Genomic DNA, 21,876 nt, shown 5'->3' on the forward strand with positions numbered 1-21,876 from the left:
ACCCTTGTAAATAGATGTCTAATTCCCCAGTGTGAAGTTTTGTAGCAGAAAAATCTCTGTGTCCCAAAACAAAAAGTTCCAGTCTCTAGAGGCTGATACACTTTCATTTCCATATGTGTTTAAAGAAGTCACGTAGCATTTACTCACCGGAAGCTTTACAATAGTGTAGCACTGCAGCTATTGCTAATTTGGTAGTTCAAGTTGAGCTCAAGTGTGGAAGTGGTTTTTTGTTTGTTTCGCTGCCTTTTTTTTTTTTTTCTTTTTCATATAGCTGAGAATCCTCTAGAAGCAAGATTCACATATATGCAGAAATAATATTATGATATTCTGAGGGTGTGTTTAGTAACACAGTTGCAAGTAACATGCAGGTACAAAATGAACAAAAGTCTATTACTTGACAAATTAAGATCAGTAGCTTTTCAGAAGAGCTTCTAAAATACTTTTCAATATCTCATTATTGTGCTATTAGTATTGGTACACTTAAAGAGCATTAATTTTTGATAAACTGTAAATATTACAGTAAAATAGGATAGTCATCAAGAAGTGAAAGAACATATTTTGTTAAAAAATTCCTAAGCGCTGTGCCTTTTTCCATTAAAATGTATTTGTCAAAGTTGGTGACCACTATGCACTGACTGTTATTGCTGGTGTTACCAGCACTGTCTAAATTTTGCAGCTGTCTGGGATATCAGTATATTACAAAGCAAGTTAAATCAGAACTTTTTTTTGAGAGTGATAGGTTTGTGCACATCTCACTAGAGCAGTTGAAATGCTTGAGGTATCTATCTAGCTGTGTAAAAATATACACACCTGCTAGTTATTTTCAGATGTTCAATAATGGATGTACTAGTGATATAAAAAGAAGATTAACTCTCTTTTGATAGGTGTTAGCATTCTTCACTACATTGCATGTTCAAGAACTGCAGTTATTTTAGCATCACTGTGTGTTTTTCTACTGCTCCTCTCTTACCCCTCTTTATTTTTCTAGTTACTTCTGCCATGTTGTCTGCCTAATTGTGAAATACGTGTGTTGTTTGTGGTGGTTTTTGCTTTTTTTTTCTTGGACTCTAGCTGATGTATGTCTTTAACATGGAAATTGAAGTTCTCTCTAGTAGTTGTTCTATCATCCCAGTTACAGAGCTATGTAACAGGAGGGGGAGACAGAGATATGAGATAAGGCTAGATGAAAGAGCAGGTGGAATCAAATACTGAGATACATAGTATTACAAGTAAACAATGGTACCTGTACCATTTCTTGATCTTATTTTGTTCCTGCTTTAAATATTATTATATATTCTCATGATGGAAGAAAGCTCACAACTGTAGGTTAAGAAGAAAAAGAAACTTTTTGTTGTACTTGAAGTGTTTCACTCGGGGTCCTTGAATAATACTGGTTGTATTCCTCAGGATTAGATGCTTTATATGGAACTGAGACAGGTCATTGTAAATGTACTGTTTTTGTCAAAACGTGAACTTTTATTTCGTTGAAAGAAGTGTGGTTTGCTCAGCTCTGCTTTCTTTGTGACCTTCAGAAATAACAATGAGGCTAGAAGACCTCAGTAGAACTACCAAGGCGAAACCCATGAGGGAAGATCTAACCTGTTTCTCAGAAAGTTACCATGAACAAGACTGGGCTGTCCTTCGTTAACACAGAGTTAAAGCAGCATGCTTCTGCCTGTGGCCCTACCAGTCCCAGGTCACAATTGTCAGATCATGGGACAGGTACCAGCTTTTTGGTTTCAGGCTATCTGGAAGTCATCAGCCCCTGACTGTTCAGGAGTACAGTAAGTGCACAGCCTTGCCAGCATGCTCCGGTAATCTTACGGGCAGGAAACAGTGGAATTCATATTGCCTTGTATGGAGACTTGGTTTCCTTGGAGCTGGCACAGATCCTAGATGTTTCCTCCACTGTCCGCTGTTGTAAAGAGACAGACCTTCAGAACAGGACTGCTGATTTGATAGCATTAAGTGAAAAATTAGTCTGGCCTTTAGTAAAGGCCTAGATAAACTATGATTTCCTTTCCACCTTCTACTGCGTGATGGTCTGGCTCCCTGTGTGGGAATACTTTTGTACTCTATTCCATCTCTACATCTGATAATCTTTAAACTAAACTTTAAACTTTAAACTAAAATCTTTAGAACTGATAATCTTTAAAGTGTATGTGTAAGATGTACATGAAAAAAATATTCTGTTTCCATTGTAAACTACTTGTACATAGCCAAAAAAACATTTAATGAATTACTATGTGTTGCTACTCAGGGTTCTCATGAAGAGTTAATATCTTTCTCTTCTCTAATGGTGTTCTGCCCTTCAGCAGTGAATTTTTGCCCTGAGAAAGGGAAATCCAAAATGAAAGCAATTAATTTTGTTTTCTTTCTTCTGACACCAGAAATGCTAAACAACTTCTTTTTAGGAAATTGCTGACAATATTCTGGCATTTACAAGATACCGAAACCCGTCCAAGAAATAATTAATTTTTAAATTTTCTAATTTTATTTATTTAGCTGCATTTCCTGAATGGAAACGCTGCCTATAGCCCTCTCCTTCACAAGTGTACAGAGTGAGTCTAGCTCTTAATGCCAGTAAAGATTTAAATTAAACCATGGAAAGGTTGTTCAGTGCGAATGAGAGAGCTTGAGAGCACAGCACAGTACGCTGATTTGGTCAATGAATCCTTTTCTGTCTGTATGCCCCAGAGAAGGCCACGTCTCTTGAACAAAGCTCTTTCTGGAAGACTAGGTTTATTAGGAGGCTGTTCTCACTAGTTTTAAAAATACAGGTCTTGTCTCGGTAGTTCTTAAGTTGAACTGCAGCGTGAGCTCCCCATCACGTCGTGAGTCAATACTGGATCACACGGGAGAAGCTTCTGCAGAGCGTCCCTGGGAGGGAGCAGGCTGGTGTTGGCAGGGAGCTGAGCCAGGGCACTGTGCCTTCTGCAGCTCTTCATGTCCGTGGTCACGTCTGGCAAGGGCTTGCCTCCTGCTTCTGGTGGGGGAGAGGGGGGAGTGCTCTTATCTGGCGCCTGGGAGGAGCGGATAATGAAACCCTTTGTGTCCCCCTCCAGAGACATGTGCTTGAACAGCAATGAGTTGTGCAGCTGCAGCCCTGGCAACAAGGGCCTGCAGAAAAGAATGAGGGCAGCTTCCCAGCACAGGATGGCCAGGGGGTTAAGGATGAGCAAATTGAACGGGTAGCATAGTATTTAGATGAACCTGTGCGCCTGTTATTCTTACTAGGGATATATTTTCTTTTGTTTTAATTTTGACGCTTAGACTGAAATATATCCGTGTGTCTTTTAGTACAGTGATAAACCAATGACTAAAGATTTGCCAGTGTCTATGTTGCTTTTAAGAGTCTTGATAGTGCATTTTCTGGAAAATTCAGTGTTGTTTGGTACGGTTCGGGCAATTCATTGTCACCAGTTAAAGACCATGAAAGAAGTCAGTTTTGATTTTTGTAGTGTAGGTGTACAAAATCCTTAAAGATGCAATGGTTTAAGAAAGGAATTTATTTTTAAAAGTACTAATTCAAAGGGTTATTTGCATTGGTGCTTCTAAAGTGGTAATGCTTATTGTGACAGATGATTTCTAGAGAAACTGATGTTAAATACTTCATTTTTCAGGTGCAGCAATCTGATCCATTTCCATGGGAAGTTCCATGAATGAGTTGAGGATCACTCTATTGATGAGAATATGATAGGCTTCATTAATTACCTTGCTGTGGATAGGGATTCACAAGGCTCAGTTTAGGCTGCATGTCTGGGAGAGAGGGGGCATTTGTTTGAGGGAGCGACTGAATAATGAATACCTTAAACCAAATGATCTGTGTCTGAGTGGCAGACAAAGAGGGCTTTGGGGCAGTGACTGATTATTCTGTGTGAAAGGACCACAACCATATCTGGCCTGCATGCTGAATCTCGCATGTGAGCTGTCACTCCTTGTTTCTCCAGAGAAAAAGGGGAAATCAAATCCGCTTAGGAAGCAAGTGCACCTTGCCAGTGAAGGTGCTGTTACTGACTGCATGATGCTCATCTAGTTACTCTAATAAGGAAATTTTGGTTATTGTAGTTCTGTTTTCCATTCTTTTGTCAAATGCAGTAGACATTTTTTAAGAAGTTATGTACAGATCTTTGTTTGTTCTGCCTTACATTTTCATACCTCCTAGATGCAGTATTTGCCCTACAAGCTGATAGTAAGTCACAGCCCATAGCAAATGGAGCAGCAGATGTGGTGTTTCCTGGATGTTTTCTGATCAGGCCAAATTGCAAGTCCAGGACCACATTTACTTCCACTGACTGTGCTACACAGGCACTATTGTCCTGCACAGGAGCTGGTGAAGAGCTATCGTCCCACTAAACTGTTCAAGCAAGTGGGACATCAAGCTTGATGGCAGCATGAATGAGTTTCTGATTTCTTGGCTTCCCTTTTTTGTTGTCTCTCAACCTGAGCACTGAAGGTGAAAGCTAAGGAGAACATGTTCCTTTTACTAGGTATATTTGTTGGTTTGCTGTAAAATGCAGAGGGAAAGCTCAAGTGTTAAAATATTTGGAGACACGTCGATGCTCAAGTTGTAGAACTCTCTGTATTTTCTTGTGAGGAGCAGGAGAAATGAGGGAAACTTTTTTGTTTGGGAGAGGACTGAGACTGTACTTAAATAGTTAATGGAGTAATTATATCTTGCGCTCTTTTCAGAAGTTGCTAGTGAAATCAAAGCTACAGATTTAAAGTTTGACACCATCTTTAACAGTCCTTCTCCTTTAGTTGAGAAGGAAAAACATGTTCAAGAACAACTGCAACTTAGTTGTCTAAATGCATACTTCTTACACCTTAATCTGAACTTTCAGATAAAAACTGTTATTCCAGGCAAAGGAATTGGTGTGTGGTTTTTTGGGTTTTTGTTTCCAAGTATACAGAGTGACTCTTTGTCAGCAGATACAAAGAAAATATCTCCCACCCCACCCACACACAGAAGGAAAAATGAACAGTTGTGTGACATTGGCGGAGATAGGGCCTTGTTCAAACAGAGAAACTTTTATGGTAAATTGAATTGTCACCGTTCAGCTGTTTGACAATTTAGTCAAAGTTTAGTCATTTGAGTTTATTTACTTAAGTCAATTACACGTGCAGATTCGATTGTACTCTCCAGCAAAACTCTAATGACTCAGCAACAGATCTTTCACTGGGAAGGATTATATAAATGAAATACTATTATGCTAGTAAATAAAACAAACAAAAACAGACACAATTAAGACAAGTGTGAAGGCAGGAAGCACCTTTCTTTTTTTTCTGTGATAGAGAAGCTTCCACTGACTTTGACAACTTGTTGTGATAGTGGAGTTTCTCAGCATTTCTGTAGTGTGCAGACAGAGCGCTAAAGCAAACCGCAGTTTGTGAATGTCAGTATGAAGTTATTTACCAGTTGCAAATACCAGTTGTATATTTCAGAGATATTACAATGTCTTTTTCAAAAATGTCTGCAAAGCTTCTTAGGAGTTCAAGGTAATGGGAGATTGGGGAAAGCATCTCCATAGAACTAAAGAAAATAGTGCATCTTCTGTCAAAGTCAAAAAATATCTCATTGTACCTCTTTTGTAAAGGCAGTGTGCTAGTTTGGGCTATTTTTGTCTTTTCAAAACTTCTGTAATGCCTGTTTTGTGGTCATTTGCCACAGTCATTCTTGAGAGAAAATGAAGCTGTTGTACTAATCAGTGGTTTCTATCTCTGCATTGCTGCAGTGAGGGCATGGGACAAGTTCTGCTGTGTTAAATGAGACTACATCTCTGTTTTGAAAGGGAAGCATGTGCTGACCACGGCAGTACCAGTAAAAGTAGTGGATTTGTATGTTGGGAAATTCGTGTGATTTGTCTTGTTTTGCCATAATAACAGTTGGAGCCAGGATGATGCTTCTGAATATATTTTTACCTTGTGGTCTAAGGAACTAAGTAATCACCAAGAGAAATAACTTACTAACAAAGTTTACCTGTCAGAAGAGTAGAATAAGACACCAGATGGTGAGAATAGTGTAGAAAGTTCTGGAAAAGCGTTTATATTCTGGATTTAAACTTGAAAGCGTCTGATGTGAAGTCCATCAGGAGCTAAGCCTTGTAATTTACTGTGCTGTCTGTGGCTAGTTTGGATCTTGAAGGAACCTGGTAATCCTTCCTGATACAAAGAGCTGCAATAGTTGTCACTGCCGTTTTCCTTATGGCTTTGTCGTGTGTGTTACAAAAAACTGCCTGTTGTGTTGGTTGTCTGAAAAATCCGTAGTTGATCTTGAGTAAAGGAACTTGTATTTCCCTGTTTCAAGTGGGTAAATGGTTTTGAATAATGTGAGAAACACTTGAGTCTTCCTGTTTATATTTATTGAGATTCTTACTCAGTGTGGAAGCAGCATTCTTTGCATAGTGAGGCAGCACAAGTATTATACTTCACATTTGTTATTCAGGACTTTCAAGTTATCAGCAGAAGTACTCCATGCCTTGTGATTGTTTCGGCATGAGAAATACTGTGGTCAAAACGTTGTTTATTTTTTAGGCTTCACTTAGGGTTTCTGCTTAGGTCAGAAGGTTGGGAACAAGTATGTTGTGTATTTGATTTGCCTTCCTTACCTGTTGGCAAGAGGTAACTAACTGAAATAATGCAAGAGAGATTGTGTGGAGGCAGCATGCCTATGATCTGTATCACAGTTGTTGGTACTGTTTTCAGATATGTTTTCTGACGAATAATCTAATTTTTTCCCTTTCCTTCCTATCAAACAAGGTCTCCAGCATTAGGTTTTTGTACTTGAAAGCATTCATTCAGTGTGGATAAGCAAATATTGCCCAGTAATGTGATGGCCAAATTGAAGTGCCCACAATGGGGAGAAGAATGTAAATTCATTGCTGTGCCATCTTACGGCAATAAGATTTCATTTCACACTGATAACACTTGCTGTAAGTAGATACTATTTTTACAGTAGAGAATTTAACATCTAATGGATGATTTTTCCTTGCCACATGCGTTCAATGGAGAAGTACAGATATTCTTGGGAAAGAGGAGAAATCAAGAAGTAGGTAAGAGAAATGTCTGAAGATTGTGCTGGGCTAGTGTGGAGACCTGGACGACATGGAGAAGAAGCAGAAAGCACAGGTTCCTCTATTAGCAGAAGTTGTAGGAACATAAGTATGAAAGGATTCAGTAGCAAAAAGAACCTAGTTCTCCTTCCATGGCTGTTTTTCACCATCACTGCATAAAGAGCTGAACACAGCATGAAAAGGCTGCTTGGCTAGTTCTTTCTATTTTGTTTTCTAACTTTTGGCTCCTACCCGTACTGTCCACAGGATTTAACATGCCTGCTTCATAGTGCAGAATGGGAAGAACAGAGACAGAACAAAAGGAAAAGCACTAAGAGACTGAGAACTGTGTAGCTTGACACACCTTGAGGGTGATGTTTTTATTTGTTTGAAGCACCAGCAGATTGAAGCACCACAATTCTAACATTAGTTTCAGCCTTAACAGCAGCATACTAGTACAAGTATCTTAAGGAATATGCCTAGTAGTTTGGGGGTTACTTTTCCCAAGTTCTGCATCCTCTGTCACTCTAGAATCTTTATTTCTTTGAGATTTGAGCTGTACCAGTTTGATCATCCTACAGAAGCTAGATATATGGACAAGAACTGCACAATATTTATTGATTTTTTTTAAAAAACAAAACATACGGAATGCATTCATGACAAAAATGTCAAGGTAGATTGTGAAATAGGGAAAATTACTTCAAAGTCTTGGTTAATTTATTCTGAAATAAAGCTGTGTCTACTTGGAATGTCATTCATGATGAAAATAATAGTAAAATAATAGTAAAAGGCTAGTGATGCACTAGTTCCCCAATATGCACACTATTCAGATGTCTCCTTCCTGTATATTGCCTCTTTAAAAGTGAGGAGGTAGAGAAAATATTCTTTGAGAAAGACGGGCAAAAAAGTTAAGGAAAGTGGGCAGGAGAGAAAGTGCTTGTGAACTGTAAGGAAATGAAGGGGCCTATTTTACAGACTTAGATGGCTTAATCATTAGAATAGCTTAAGGGCACTAATGGATACTGCATCACTTGCTTTTTCAAATGGCATTTGAATGCCTATTAAAAAAATACAAATGGACGAGAGGTTCTAGATCTTCAATTATTGCTTTAATGTCTCTTTGTGTAGAGTAGTGTTTAATGGTGGTGTGGAGGCCTTTTCAGATGGGAAGCACACCTGTCCACTTATCACTGTTTCTGTTTGTAACTAGGAATTCCAAGGCAGACTACCTTTAATTAATCTGGCATTTATCTACACAATGAAGTTTCAAACTTCATGGAAGTTTTTTCTGCTTCTTAGTTTACAAAATAAGACAAAAACACTAAACAAATTAAAGAAGACTGAACATTCAGATAAATACAAAGCAGTACAAGCTTGTGTCATGGATTGACTCTGGCACAGTGCCAGTGCCCCCATGAAAGGTGTATCCCCCAAAATGGTTGCTGTGAGATGTGACCCGGGAACAGAACAAAGCAGGCTCTAACTAGTGGCCACAAATTAACCAATGACTTAACTGTATATTTGTTTGTTATACTTCCAACTTAATAATGCTTGCCAAAGAGCAGTTATGGAAAGAAATGCAGTTGTAGCAGATATATCCATCAGAAACCAGGATGTTATTAGTTTTTTTTTTTTTTTGTAACTTCCGTAGGTCAGCATTAGTCACTAAGGTTTCTTTCCAAACTGTGTTTTGGTTTTTTTAACCTGTTTTTCTTGTGCAGGTTGTCTCACTTACAAGGCTTTTGACTCTTGAGGCATTTTAAAATCCTGGTATGCCATATGAGAATCCTTTCAAAATAGAATAGAAAATTCTAGTGACTTGCACGAACCCTTGTATTAATGAACAGTGAGAAACGAAGTTATCTGGCACAGCTGCAGTCCTGTATTGTTGCATATTTGTAGCGAAGAGAACAAATCTTTTACATTTTGCTTGGTGTGTTTCTGGCAAGGAAGCGTGGACAGCTCTAACTGTGTATGTGTTTTTTTAGTGTTAGCTAAAGAAAACCTCGCTGTATCCATTAGGGGTTTGTTAGATGGTTTTGTCCAAGAGCTGCTGAGGATACTGCAGAGCTTTTATAAATGCACAAAATTGACATAAGGGGAATGATGCTACTAAGAGTACATAAAACTTTGTAAGTATATACTCTTAACTCACCAAGTGGATGCTGTAATTTTGCCCGTCTAGTAGAGAAGTAGTTTCCATGGACACTGCAGCCACTGCAGTATATTCATATTATATATCCTTATTTCAGTCAGTCTTTCCACTTAGAGAAGGATTAAACCTGATCTTCTCTTAATATTATGTTAATTGAGGAGCAACGTGTGTTACTAACAGACATCCAGGGGACCACTTGTTAAAGTTTGTTCTGAGTAATAAAAATAACGTGATTTTGTAGTGAAATTGTCTGAACATGTCTTTATAGTTGTATTGCTAGAATTCAATGAAAACAGATACCAAGGCGGACGTGTAGAGTTCTCTTTAAATACATCACAAATTATAGTAATCAGCAGTGCATATTCAGTGGTCTTTTTTTCAAGGCATACAATTCAATGAACTGCAGAGTTCTGTGAGCAGAGTATAGAACAACTTCTGCTGAGGCATATATCTGTTGCTCTAGGAAAAGGTAACATTTTACTGTTGTTATGTCTGTTCATAAAACTGTAAAAGATTAACATACAGAATTTTTAAAACTAGTAGATATTTGTTGGCCTGTTGAAAGGATCTCTGTCTTTAGTATCTGTGAGCAGTTCCAATGCCTTACCTGTGTGAGAAGATACACATGGAAGTCCTTAAAATGGTGGAAATGTGTGTGCTTAGAAAAAAGTTGACTACGAATGTTCTTGGCTGTCTTAAAAGACAATCATTGCATGCCTTAGTTTCCCACACATATAAGGAGGGAGAGGTCAGGAGACTTCCTTAAAAAGCCTATACCTGCCATGGGCCTCTTGTTTTATTCTTTGTTTGGTTTTAGCATTAAAACTAATTTTGTTAAATACTAGAAATAGAATTCATGATGACTGATTATACTCAAAGATCCTTATATATGTGCATGATGGTTTTTTTACAGTAACTACCAGCCTTTGCTGTGACAATCCTGTCTCAAAATTGATACCACAAATTGTAAAAGAAGTCACTGGATCTAAGATAATGAATCATGCCTGCTCAGGAAAAGAGCTATAGGCTGGTTACCTGCTTGGTACTATTTTTCAAAGTTTTGGCGAAGTCTTCGAATCATTAATGAATCCTTTTTTTTTTTTTTTTTGGGGGGGGGGAAATGTAGCTTTTTAACAGACATCAAGAACCTTTTCATTTTTTCCCCCACTGAATAGCGGGCTGATACTTTCACTATTTGCCTATTGAGACTGTTGTACAATTTAGAAAAAAGCTCCAGGAAATGTATTTTGGTAGTAGCTTTCTGGTTTTTCCCTTATACTATTTAACTTGATTTAATGGATAAATTGATTAAGTCTGTGTTAGAGTAGTAATGGGGGCCTGGAGTCTGCGTGTCAGAGTACAAAAGTGCTACTTTGCAAACCTGCCTTAGAAAGTAACAATCCAGTTATATCAACAATGTCCTTTGTGTTTTGGACATAATAATTATTTTTGTAATTAAAGTTGTGTTTTATGCTTCCATCTTTCATCTGAAAGCATGACCATGCAAATAAAAACCTCTTGTTTGCTGAATAAGCTAGATAACTTGATCTCATGTTTATCCTTTGTAATTTAACTTTGATTTTTTTATTTATTGTTGAAAACACTATACTAGTCTTTTCATTGTTTGCAGTGATTAAAAATACTCTGCTTGCAGAGGACTTTCTAGCAAGCATCAACTCAATTAGAAGTCCACATCTATGCTGAGCTTGGGCACCTCTGTTTCCCTTCAGAGCAGCAGTGTCTTTTCTGTGGAATTGACAGACAAGTGTAGTGCAAGGTGTTTGACTTAGCAACATGTTCTGAGTGGTTTGTGCTATGTAGTAGCTATTGACAAGTAACTGTATTTTACAATGGAAGCCGCTTATGAGCACAGTGCTATTGTAAAGCTTTTACTGAGGCCAAACTCAAAATCTCTTAAGTACCTATTTTTGTTGTTGTTGTTACAATTACATGGAAATAGTTATTTTAGTTTTGATGTGATGCAGCTCTGATTTCTTTGTGCTGGATAGCAATACACCGCATTTTTCAGGAAAAAAAACTTGTCTGAACTAATTTTTAGCTAGGCCATATATGATGACTCTGCTTTGCAATTATCACATCTTAAAAACAAAGTTAGATTTAGCTCTGGATGCCCAGCTGTCAACACTGCGGGGATGGCCACGAAGGTGTTGATGTACAAGAATGTGTGAGGGGCAGAGAGGAATTTTGGGAGGGGCTGTGCTCTGAGGCTTGGCCAGTCTGGGTCATGCCTGTCTGTGGGAGTTGCAGCAGCAACTGGTCCAGACTCACTTTCTGTAGTCTGCTCCAGAATTCTGTCTGCTGTAGCTAGCACTGCTCTGCTTGTGCAAGTGGCCTCCCTCACATGCAGCCACACCTGGCATCTCCTGAGGTGCCATCATGGGATGTGGATGGAGCGTAGCGCAGTGATTGTGCATGAAATCACATCTCAGACAGCTAAACACCTACCTCTTCTGTGGGCATAGTGCCTCTAACCACGGGCAGAGCTAGCCTCATATCCAGTGTGTTCTGCATTGCCTTCTTTTTGCCTTCTTTCCAGAATGTTTTCTGATTTCTTAGTTAATCAATTGGTCTCTAATCTGTGAATTATATTAAGAACAAACATTCAAAGGCAGAAGTTTTTGTGTGGGAACATGAGTAACTGAAAGCTAAAGGAATTAAGCAGCAAATGCTGTCTGGCCTTGAGCTAAATAAATACCCTTATTTGGAGGCAGGGAGGATTGTGATGTGGTTCTTTGTGGGCTCTTTGGTGTGCTTAAGATTGTTTGGGAACATCTTATGTTGCTGTGATAGCTACCTGCTAATTTAGAATAGAATTCTCTGATCAGTCCAAGAACATGAACCTGATAAGAAGAGCTGGGCACCTTGTTAATTTTCATTTAAAGGTATTGGGGACTCCAGATAGCAAAAGCACTGTGTTTGACTCTGCATTCAGATGATCCATTTCTGAACACTGGGTAGCAGGATATGAGAAGCAGGTAACTTTGTTGTGAGTTAAGTTATAGCATACAGAAAACATCTTCTACCAACAATAAGGTTAAGAGTTTACCTTCACAGTCCCTGGATTAATTGATTTTTTTTTAAATTGTGTTGTTTAAATTCTCTTTAAAAGAGGTTGTATTTAGTAGCTGTCATGACTCAACTTTGCAAATGTCATGTTTGCCTCCCATGAGTATTATTTATATTGTGTGACGTGAGCTTAATCTGGAATGTATTGGAAAAAAAATAATAGGGTGTTGTTGGTGCAAAATGTGCTTAAGAGCAAACAAAATTAATTTTTAAGGAAGAGAATTGACAGCAGATGCATGACTGCATCAGAGCCAGCTGGCTGAAGTACTTCTGCAGTCAGAAGGAATATGTAAATGTAATTCAGGTGAATCAGATTTTGTTTGTGGGGAGAAAAATAAAACCTTAGTAATCTACATATCCATCTGTTTTCTCCTTCAGCTTTTAAAAACATCAGCTACCTGCACTGAGGGACTGAGGGTGCTTGCAGAGGTAGATAACATCCACGAGGCTGTACATGGGGTTGGAAGGCTGTGTGAAGTCCCTGACCCAGGGCTTGCCTCCTGGGTGAATCTGGAGCCTGCTGGATGCCCAGTGGCTGCACCCTTGGCCAAGAATCTGCTCTAGATCTTGCCAGTGTACCTGCTAATCTCGTTATTGTCCTCTGCCCAGATCTTAAGCAAACCAAATGCTTCTGTTTCACAGAACATTTCCAAGCTAATGGTGAAATAGAAACAACCAAGAAAGTTGTTATTTTGAGGGCAGGCAAGAGACCATGTGCTGAATCCAGATATGTTCTGGAAAGTTTCTCTAGTTGTGTTCTGAGGAACAAAACAAGAAGTGTCCAGGTATAATGTCTCAGTCCTCTCATGCTTATTAATGTGACTTATAGAAAATACTTTGCATCACAGAGAACAGAGGGTTCTTCAGTTGATAAATTATATTTTTCACAACTTATTTCATAGGAATGTGGTTTTGACAGTTTAAAAAATTGAGGTTTGGTTGATTTTTTGTTTTTATGAGAAACATCCCCAAAACTCAGAATGTAAAAGAGCAGTCTTTTATGCAATGAAGCATGTTTTAAGCATGTTTAAACACATTGGTTAGTAGGCTCTTGGATAAGATAGGAGAGTTTGTGATGTGGGTTAATCTGCAGTTTATTGTTGACAGACTGAATTTACAGCTATCAAATAATATCCTATCTGTGAATATGCCTGTTTTTTAAGAGGATGTTGCTTGTATTTTTGTCTGCTATATGACAGTACAATTTGGAGTTGTTAATATAACTAGGAATTCCCTGCGGAGTTCAAATAGTGTCATCCTGTGGTTATTTGGTGTCAGAGTATGCTTTTCACATTACCTATTTACTTCCTTATAGTGAGAAGCTAAGAACTGAGGGACATAAGATATCTTCCATATTTAGTGAACAAGCTGTTTATGGCTTTGTCAGCAGCTTTCGGTTTCGGGAACTGAAATTAATCTGTTCAAGATTTACTGATATGAACAAGCTAGTTTAAAGCTTGCAGGAAGAATGGCTTGTAGCCTTGACGGGTTTATTTTAGGTTTCTTTTCCCTGGATACCTGTCAGTGTAAGTAAGTCATACACCTCTGTGTTATGTGCGTGTTTCCTGTGAAAGTCAAACCGTTTGAGGTTTGCAGTGGCTTTTCACTGGCTGTAGAACTCCAGGTGAGTTCTGCTCTGCCACTGAGATACTGCCCACAGGACATTTCCCAAACTGACATTTTTAACAGTAACGACCTTTTTGTGGGTACACAGGGAACACAAGTCAGTGCTCCTTGGCAAGATAGGCAGCACATTTCTGAGGAGACCATCTAGTTTCCTTTGGGTTCAGATTGCAGAACAGCAGTAACTGTTCTGCTGAGAATATGTACTTTGTTAAAATGTTTCTGGAACATTTTGAAATACTCTTTTTTGTATAGCACTTTGTTTCTTAACTAGGTCAATAATTCTGGTATCTTCAATGAAATTGCATTGAAGTGTTGAAAATTTGTGCACCATGTGTTTTTCTTTTAAGCTGACTGTATGTACTTAGTTATTTTTCTGCACATGTAGGAGAGATGTCATAGTGTCTCTTGGGCTTAAAGCTAGACATTACTACCTGCTTTCCTATTTTACTTGTCTAAATTTTAATAACTTATTATTGAGCTTAATTTGGTAAAGCTCTTCATATTGTCCAATGTATGAGATACCAAGTGGCAGGTGAACTAAGAGAAGTTGTGGTTATAGTGTTAACTAAAAGGTTTTTATTAGTGATTACATGATGATCAAATTACTATTAATCAGTGATTGAATGGAAATTAAATGGTAATCAATCAAGCAGTAATTGAATGCAAACTAAGCAGTGATTTAACCCAATTATCATGAAAGGTGAGAAGGACTGGCGATTATAGGCCTGTCAGTCTCACTTCAGTGCTTGGTATGGGAGTTTCTGAAAAACATCATAAGGACAACGCAGTCATTGGTCACAACCAGCATGAGGGGAAAGACCTGTTTACCAAACTTAATTTTCTTTTACAAGGTAACCTACCCACTTGACCAAGCAAAGCCAGTTGATATAATCTTCTTTGGATTTCTTTAAAGCTTTTGATACTCTCTCAGGACCCTTCTGGAGAAAATGCCCAGCCCACAGCTGGACAAACACATCATGTGGTGAGCAGCTGGCTCATGGGTCAGGGACAAAGGGCTACAGTGAATGGGGTGACATCAGACTGATGTGACCTGTCACTAGTGGAGTTCCATGGGGCTACATCTTAGGGACAGTGCTCTTTAGTGTTTTAAGAAGTGGTCTCAGAATGTAGATATTAAGTAAGTTGTCCTACATGAAGTAACTTTACCAATTATACTAACTTAAGAGGAGCTGTGGATTCCCTTGAGGGTAGAGAGGCCCTGCAGAGAGATCGAGATAGACTAGAGAGCTGGGCAATCACCAGCCGTATGTAATATAAAATGAGCAAATGCCAGATTCTGCATCTGATCCAAAGTAATGCTGCTTGAATATACAAACTGGGGAGCAAGAGTCTGAAAAGCAGCCATCCAGAAAGAGAGTTGGAAAGAGATCTGGGGATTGGTTTTTCTGGCAATTTAAATATGAACATGAGTGAGCAGTGCCCTTGCAGCCAGGAGGGCCAGCTCTGTCCTGGAGTGCATCAGGCACAGCATCAGCAGCTGGGCAAGAGAGCGGGTTGTCTTACTCTGCTCTGCACTGGGGCTGCCTCGCCTTGAGTGCTGGGGCCAGTTCTGGGTTACGCAATTAAAATATCTAAATATCTTTATGTCTAAAGCTATTGGAGAGGGAAGGGTGACCAAAATGGTGGTAGGTCTCGAGGGCGAGACTTCTGAAGAGTGGTTAAGGTGACTTGGTTTATTCAGCTTGGAGAAGATAAGGCTGAGGGAATGACCCCATCACAGTCAGCGCAGGCTGGTTCTGTTAGCTCCTGGTAGGACATGGACTAGATTCCTTAGTTCCTCTGAAGATATGGCCTAGCAGAGTTCTGCACAGCAGGACTGACTTCAGTCAGACCTGATGATGTCTGTCTGGATCAAAGCACTCTTCACTCAGAATGGGTTCATCCATCACAGACTTGCCAAACAACAAGATCTCCAACCAAAAAAATGAGTAAGCATCTATCTATCTATCACAAAATGCAACTCAGTGAGGATTTTCTAGATTTTGTTGGTAGTTGCATTTTTTTCATACTCTGTGGAGGTAAACATTTTTATCAGTGTAAGCTGCAGGAGCTTTCTGTGGTCAAGTACTTTAAAGAGTAAAGTAAATACTCAAATTCAATTCAATATTAAGGATCATTTGCAGTGAATTTCAGTTTGGGAAAGAGGGAAGCAAAGAACAGTAATTCCTTTTAATTAATATGCATTTTATTAATGTGCTTCATCTGAATCAAGCTGAAATTTGAAGATGACAAAATTTGTAATTTGAAGTTACAAAAGAAGATATTTTGGAAATTACAGTATTTCTTTTATGATAAACAACCCTGTGTGTGTACTGGTATTATTTCTAGTAAGGAGGTATAACTCTGTGTATGTGTAATGCCTTAGTGAGAGCAACTGTGTGTATTGAAAAATCTGAAGAGTTTCCGATTTTTCTCCCTTTTCTGAATTTCATTCTCTTTTGAAAAATGAGTGATGCTTCCAGCAAAAAAACCAAAATGTGCTATTGACTTGGAAAATGTTATTTTATACTGACTACAACTCTAATAAATGTTGGGGTTTTTTACCAGGTATCCCTAGAAACTTTTTTTCAGTTTGTAGTTGTTCTCCTTAGTGCCAGCTGGCTGTCTGAAGTTTGTAGAGGCAAAATCTTGTTAGCTTTCTGGTTGGTGGTTTTCATACTTGCTGGGTATAGCATGAGAGCCTTAGCCATAGGGGTGAAATACTTTATGATTGCTGCAGTTACTAATTGTATTTTGTGTGTGTGGCTTCGCATGGACATGCACACGCAGTCACAGTATTTAGCGGGTTTCTTGTGTGTAGAAGTGGCTGAAAGGGGTTTTCTGTGCTGTGGAAGCGTAGGAGCTTCTTTGTGTGCTGTATTTCAGTTCATTGTTTTCATTGCACTTGTTCAAGTGTTACAGAATTAGGGCACTCTTACCTGCATTATTGCATACTTAAATTATGGTACTTGGACCAGATTTCTTTGTTGCTATAGGTATGTCTGGATTTTCCTTTACCTTAAGTGACTTTAAGAAATGTCTGGATGCAGGAGAAAAAAGCATATACTGCTCTATACTGCTAGGAAAAGATGAAACCTTACCCTCCTGTCATTTTGTGCTGTGTGTTACACAATAATGAGCTAGCTAATCTCCGGCTGTTGATGGAGAATAGGAAAAAGCCAAATATTTTACCAGTTTTCTTCTTCTCCTCACGGTCTGGTCTGAAACCACACATAATGTTATGGTAAGGATTTTTACATGAGTGCAGGTTTCTGACTAGAGCATTCTTTATTTGCTTTGTGAGTCTACTGGTGCTGCTCCCCATGCTTGTCTTTTGGGTGAAATCTAAACAGGCCCAGTTAGCACTTGCCACTTCTCACAACTTCTAAAATTTCTTTGCTTTCTGGCTCTGCCATGTGCCCCAGTTACATCCTGCTTTTTCTGCCAAACTTGGGTGATATTTCTGCACCATTTTCTGTCCGAAGATGGACTGCATGTAAAATAAACTGAGTGTTCACTATACTGTTTTCAAGTGTTTAGTCAGGAAAAACTGATACCACTTCAGACCAGTCAAAGCCTAATTTAGACTTGTGTGTGAGTGCTCTTCAAATGAGCAAGCAGTAACCGAGGTAGACGTTGGTGCCAAGAGATGTCACCTGTATTAAGCTGCAGAGAGGTCATTTAAGTGAGTTCTGAGAGTACAATACACTGGGCAGTAACAAGAAAATGTATTGCTTCTTAGGAGTCGGTGCACTTGAAAAAATGACTGCATGAGCTCACAGGCCTGCAGCTTCTGTGAATACCCACTCCAGAAGTCCTAAATTGCACTTCTGCTCTAGAGTGACCCTAAGTATCTTTGAAAATGTGATTTGTCTTAACTTTTAAGTTTCTTTAAGCCATCTTCCATGTGCCTACATGTGGTTGCATATACAGAGTTAAAGTCATCTAAACGAGCTAATAATAGAGAAATTATAGAATGGCTAGAGAACAAATATTAATGACTGGTAAGGCCTTAAATGACAGCAGATTAAAAATACCCCGCTCTGTTGCACTGTGAACAAAAACCTACTTCTGTTTTGTTTTTTGCCAGCTGTGGAACTGAAAGTTAAAGCAGAGACATCCTGATGATACATTCTAGCCATTTGAAGCATGCATGGTTGCATGCCAAGGAGGACGTGAACAAGGATAATTGATCTGACTTTTCACATAGCCCCGTGTGAATACTGGGTACTTTTCATGAGGTAACAGTGACATTGACTTATCCAGTCCCACAAAATGTGAGACTGCTTTTGCTTCCTGCACTTGGTCTCATAATTGTTTTGTGGTCAAGTGGAGGTGATGTCCAGGTATTAGATAAATTACTTTTATGTGGAATTGCCTTGTTAAGATTTAGGCTTCAACACTCTTCTGTGATCTCAGACCCAGGGGGAGGTTGACAAATCCTGGGGAGAAGGATGTACTGCTGATAGTGGACAAAAACAAAGCAGAATTTATGTGCCACAAGGACTTTGGCATGACTCCTATGATAAGGAAGAAACTAATAAAGCAAATGCAGCAGTTGTGCTGAGACCAGCTCCAACTGGGTAAAAAGTAATTCTGGCAGAGGGAGATGGGGACCGCTGACTCACAGCCCATGAGCTAAAGAAACTTACCGACTCAGGAGAGAGTCTGAGCATGAGAACTACTTAGCATGGGATTCATTTAACCAGTAAAAGGTGTAATACTAACTAAAGATACCTGTGTAACTTGTAGCCAATGAACTGTGATTTCTTTCTTTGCTGAAATGTATAAATGGTATAAAGTTTTGGTGAATGGGGAGCCAGCCTTTTGTGGATTGTCACCTAGCTCATGCTTTGCACAAAACTAGAATTAAAAAAATAGGAATACCTTGTCTCAGTGTATAAATTTGCACTGCACACCAGGCATTGGGGACAACAGAAGTAGCAGCAATAATTTAATGAAGTGCATTAAAAGTTCTTTAGGTACAATGTCAGACTTGTGTTGCACAGCTGTTATACAGTGGCTGGTTAAAATCTGAAATACTTGTGTGCCATAGCGATATATTTTTTTATATGGAACACTTAATGTACTGTTAAGAGTCTGCCTCTGTGAACTCTTTCACTTTTAATGCCTTTCTTCTCTTGTTCACACTTACTCCTTTCCTCTGTCCCAAACTTCCCCTGGATATTGCTATGATGTGTTAGTTTTCTGTGGAAAAAAAGAACATTTTAAATGCTGTGAGTAATGCTTTTTATGTACTGCCGTAGTAAGAACAGGTGAGTATCCCTTCAGTATCCTGAAGTATCCCTTCAGTATCTGCCATGTAGTATGTTGCGAGCATAGACTGTTCCATTCTCTCTAATGGCTGCACTGTTTTTAAAGTGATGGTCTCCCTGGATGCCAGTGTTGAGGATTCCCCCATTGTTTCTGTAGAAAAGGGCAATAATAATAATAATAATAACTGGCATTCTTCAGGAATGTTAGTTTGTTTGGGGGTTTCTTTCTTTCCATTCTTTACAGAAGTGGTACACTGTTGATGGTTTGCCTTGAACCATTACTTTGAGCTGTTCGTTTTTTGCCTCCCTGACTGCTGCTACCTGTTGGAAGTAATGAGGAGGGCTAGCTGAGAAAAGCATTGTTTTTCCTTCTATAGGACTTGCCGCTTAAGAAGAAAATGTTATTGACCAATTAAAACTTTGTCTAACAGCATTTTTTTTCATGCAAATAGGAAGTCAGTATGAAATCAGATTTTCTAAACCATAGGGGTGAATTCTCACTTGTTCTTAGCTGGCTCTTTTTGGAGGTAGGGCAAAATATGCCTAGACTGTGTCTTAGGTAGGACAGAACGTATTTATTAAGCCTGTGGTTTGCCTTCCTGTTGTTTAGTTTAAAAATTTGCATTAATTATTTTTTATTAGTCTTTCTAAATTTTTATAGTGCAAAACTATTAGTGCTGTGGTTTCAAGAGAAACTTGATGTGGGCATGTAAGTGTGGGGAATAGTGTGAGCTATGAATTTACTGTTTCAGAAAGATGCATTGAACCCATATATATCAAATGTAGTTGTTAATTAAAGACAGGAGAAAGCTTTGAAAAGAACTGGACGTGAAGAATTTTAGTATGACTAGGTGGTACTGTCTCATTTGTTGGTTCTGTGCCCAAGACGGGAATGTTAAAAAAAAAAAAAAAAAAAAAAAAAAAAAAAAAAAAAAAAAAAAAAGTAATAATGTTTAAAGCCTTTCTGCTTTAAGGTCACAGCTGGCACTTGCAAATGTGTTTACTGTCACACTTGATGAGCTGTACTGTTCCTTGACAGAATTGTGTGCTTTCCTGCTGTCCCCCTCTTTACAGCTCCCTCTCATGCTATCAGTAACCTGATAAGGAAAACCTAGTATTTCTCCTTAGAAACTTGCTGGGTTTTCCTTCCTGTATCTTTTGCTGCCCTCCCATGTATTATTCCAGGTGGATACATTTATTGCAGGGGAGCTTGTGATGGCTTCCTACAAACTGAAAGCACAAAAACTGGAGGTGTTCAGTGAAAGATGTGGTTGTTCCTGAAGCTAGTTCTGTGCTATTAGCAACAACTACAATTCAAAAAAACCACCCCATCTGTCTCCTTTAAGTAAGCTGTAAATAGTACCTTCATACTATTGCCATGTTTTCAACAGTCTTTCAAACCTTAAACTCAGAAGCAAATTGCTCTTATACTAGTAATTGTTCATGGCTATTAGTTTGTGTTGAGCTTGGTTTGAAGTACAAACTATTTCTAAGTTGCTTAAGGAAATGCACTCGGGAAAACCATTTTGGTATTAATAAGGGCGAAAAATAACAACTTACTCCAAGTGACCAAGAATCCCAAAATAAAGCCCTACAACCTTACCTTACCACTTCAGTAATAATGTGAAAAACTCTTTCACAAAGACATGAATAAAATAACCTTTTTACAGAGTCAGGACACGTGCGTGCAAGAAAGTCTAACTCGGAATTCTAAGAAGATTGTTAAATGTATTGAAACTAAACCTAAGGGACTTGGGAGGCACGAAGGCAGAATTGATATGGGAAGATTATGAGGAAATGAAAAAAGGATTTCATCCTTATTCAGGCTATGTTGATGGCGAATGTTGTTTTTTGTGTGGCAAGAGTTGTTTGCAGCTCAAGTTTCTCAGGATTTGAAAGTGCAGAACATAATTGCTGCATTAAATCAGTGTCAAAGTGCCCAGAAGTGTCTGTCCTTGTAGTGGGGAATGGAGGAGGAGTGCTTCTGTAAGTTCAGTGCCCTGATGAGATAAAGTGTTTGATACAAAATTCATTAACGGAAGCAGCTTTCTCTGCTGTCTTTGTTTAAAACCTTTTGCTTCTTGTAGATGGTTTGTTTCAAAAAATTAGGCTGGCAAATGAAAACATCTCTCACTTCCTTTGAGAGCTGGAGAGTGTCCTCTGGTTGCTACAGCTGTAAGTGTATGTAAGTGTGCATGAGCACAGACTCTCTTTTTGGACACGCCTTAGTCCTCTCCATCCCTCATTTCTGGTTGCCACATGACTTAATTTAGTTGTCATCAAGAGGAAATAGTGTGGCTGTAATAGAAATTTATCATTCAGAAATTATAATTTTCTACTTACATCTTGCAGCATTGAAAGAAATTATAGTTTTTCAAAGCCTTTAAGGCATAAAAAACCAAATCAAAAAACACATGTATTTTGTGGGATGAATGTCCTGTAGTAAGAACAACTGGAAGGTTTTTTCTTATGAAGTACTTGAGACTAAAATACTAGTAGTGGGCTTGATCATCACTTTATGCTTGCATGTGCTTGTTATGCTACAGCATGTTGTGTTGGGACATACCATGGCATGGCATGATTTTTGTTCATGATTTGCCTTTTTATCCCCCCCCCCCCCCCCAATTTTTTTTCCCCATTCATCTTAAATAGTAGTCTGAGCTTTGGAGCAAGCCTAGTT

At 38.7% G+C, this 21,876-nt stretch overlaps 1 protein-coding gene across 5 annotated transcripts in view; it reads left to right on the top strand.

The window, feature by feature from the left end:
• The window catches only part of CDC42SE2 (CDC42 small effector 2), an 83,645-nt gene that overhangs the window by 22,806 nt on the left and 38,963 nt on the right, over window positions 1-21,876 (top strand). Inside the window, exon 1 of one of the 5 annotated variants that reach the window (XM_041399633.1) lies at window positions 18,120-18,161. The exons of the other annotated variants lie outside the window; for them this stretch is intronic. The gene's annotated coding sequence lies outside the window, so the exon portion shown is untranslated. Of the gene's footprint in view, window positions 1-18,119; window positions 18,162-21,876 lie in introns of those variants that run through there. 5 annotated transcript variants of the gene reach the window in all.

Source organism: Onychostruthus taczanowskii, unplaced genomic scaffold (assembly GCF_017590055.1).
Source record: "Onychostruthus taczanowskii isolate IOZ18803 unplaced genomic scaffold, ASM1759005v1 scaffold167, whole genome shotgun sequence".
Taxonomy (NCBI): domain Eukaryota; kingdom Metazoa; phylum Chordata; class Aves; order Passeriformes; family Passeridae; genus Onychostruthus; species Onychostruthus taczanowskii.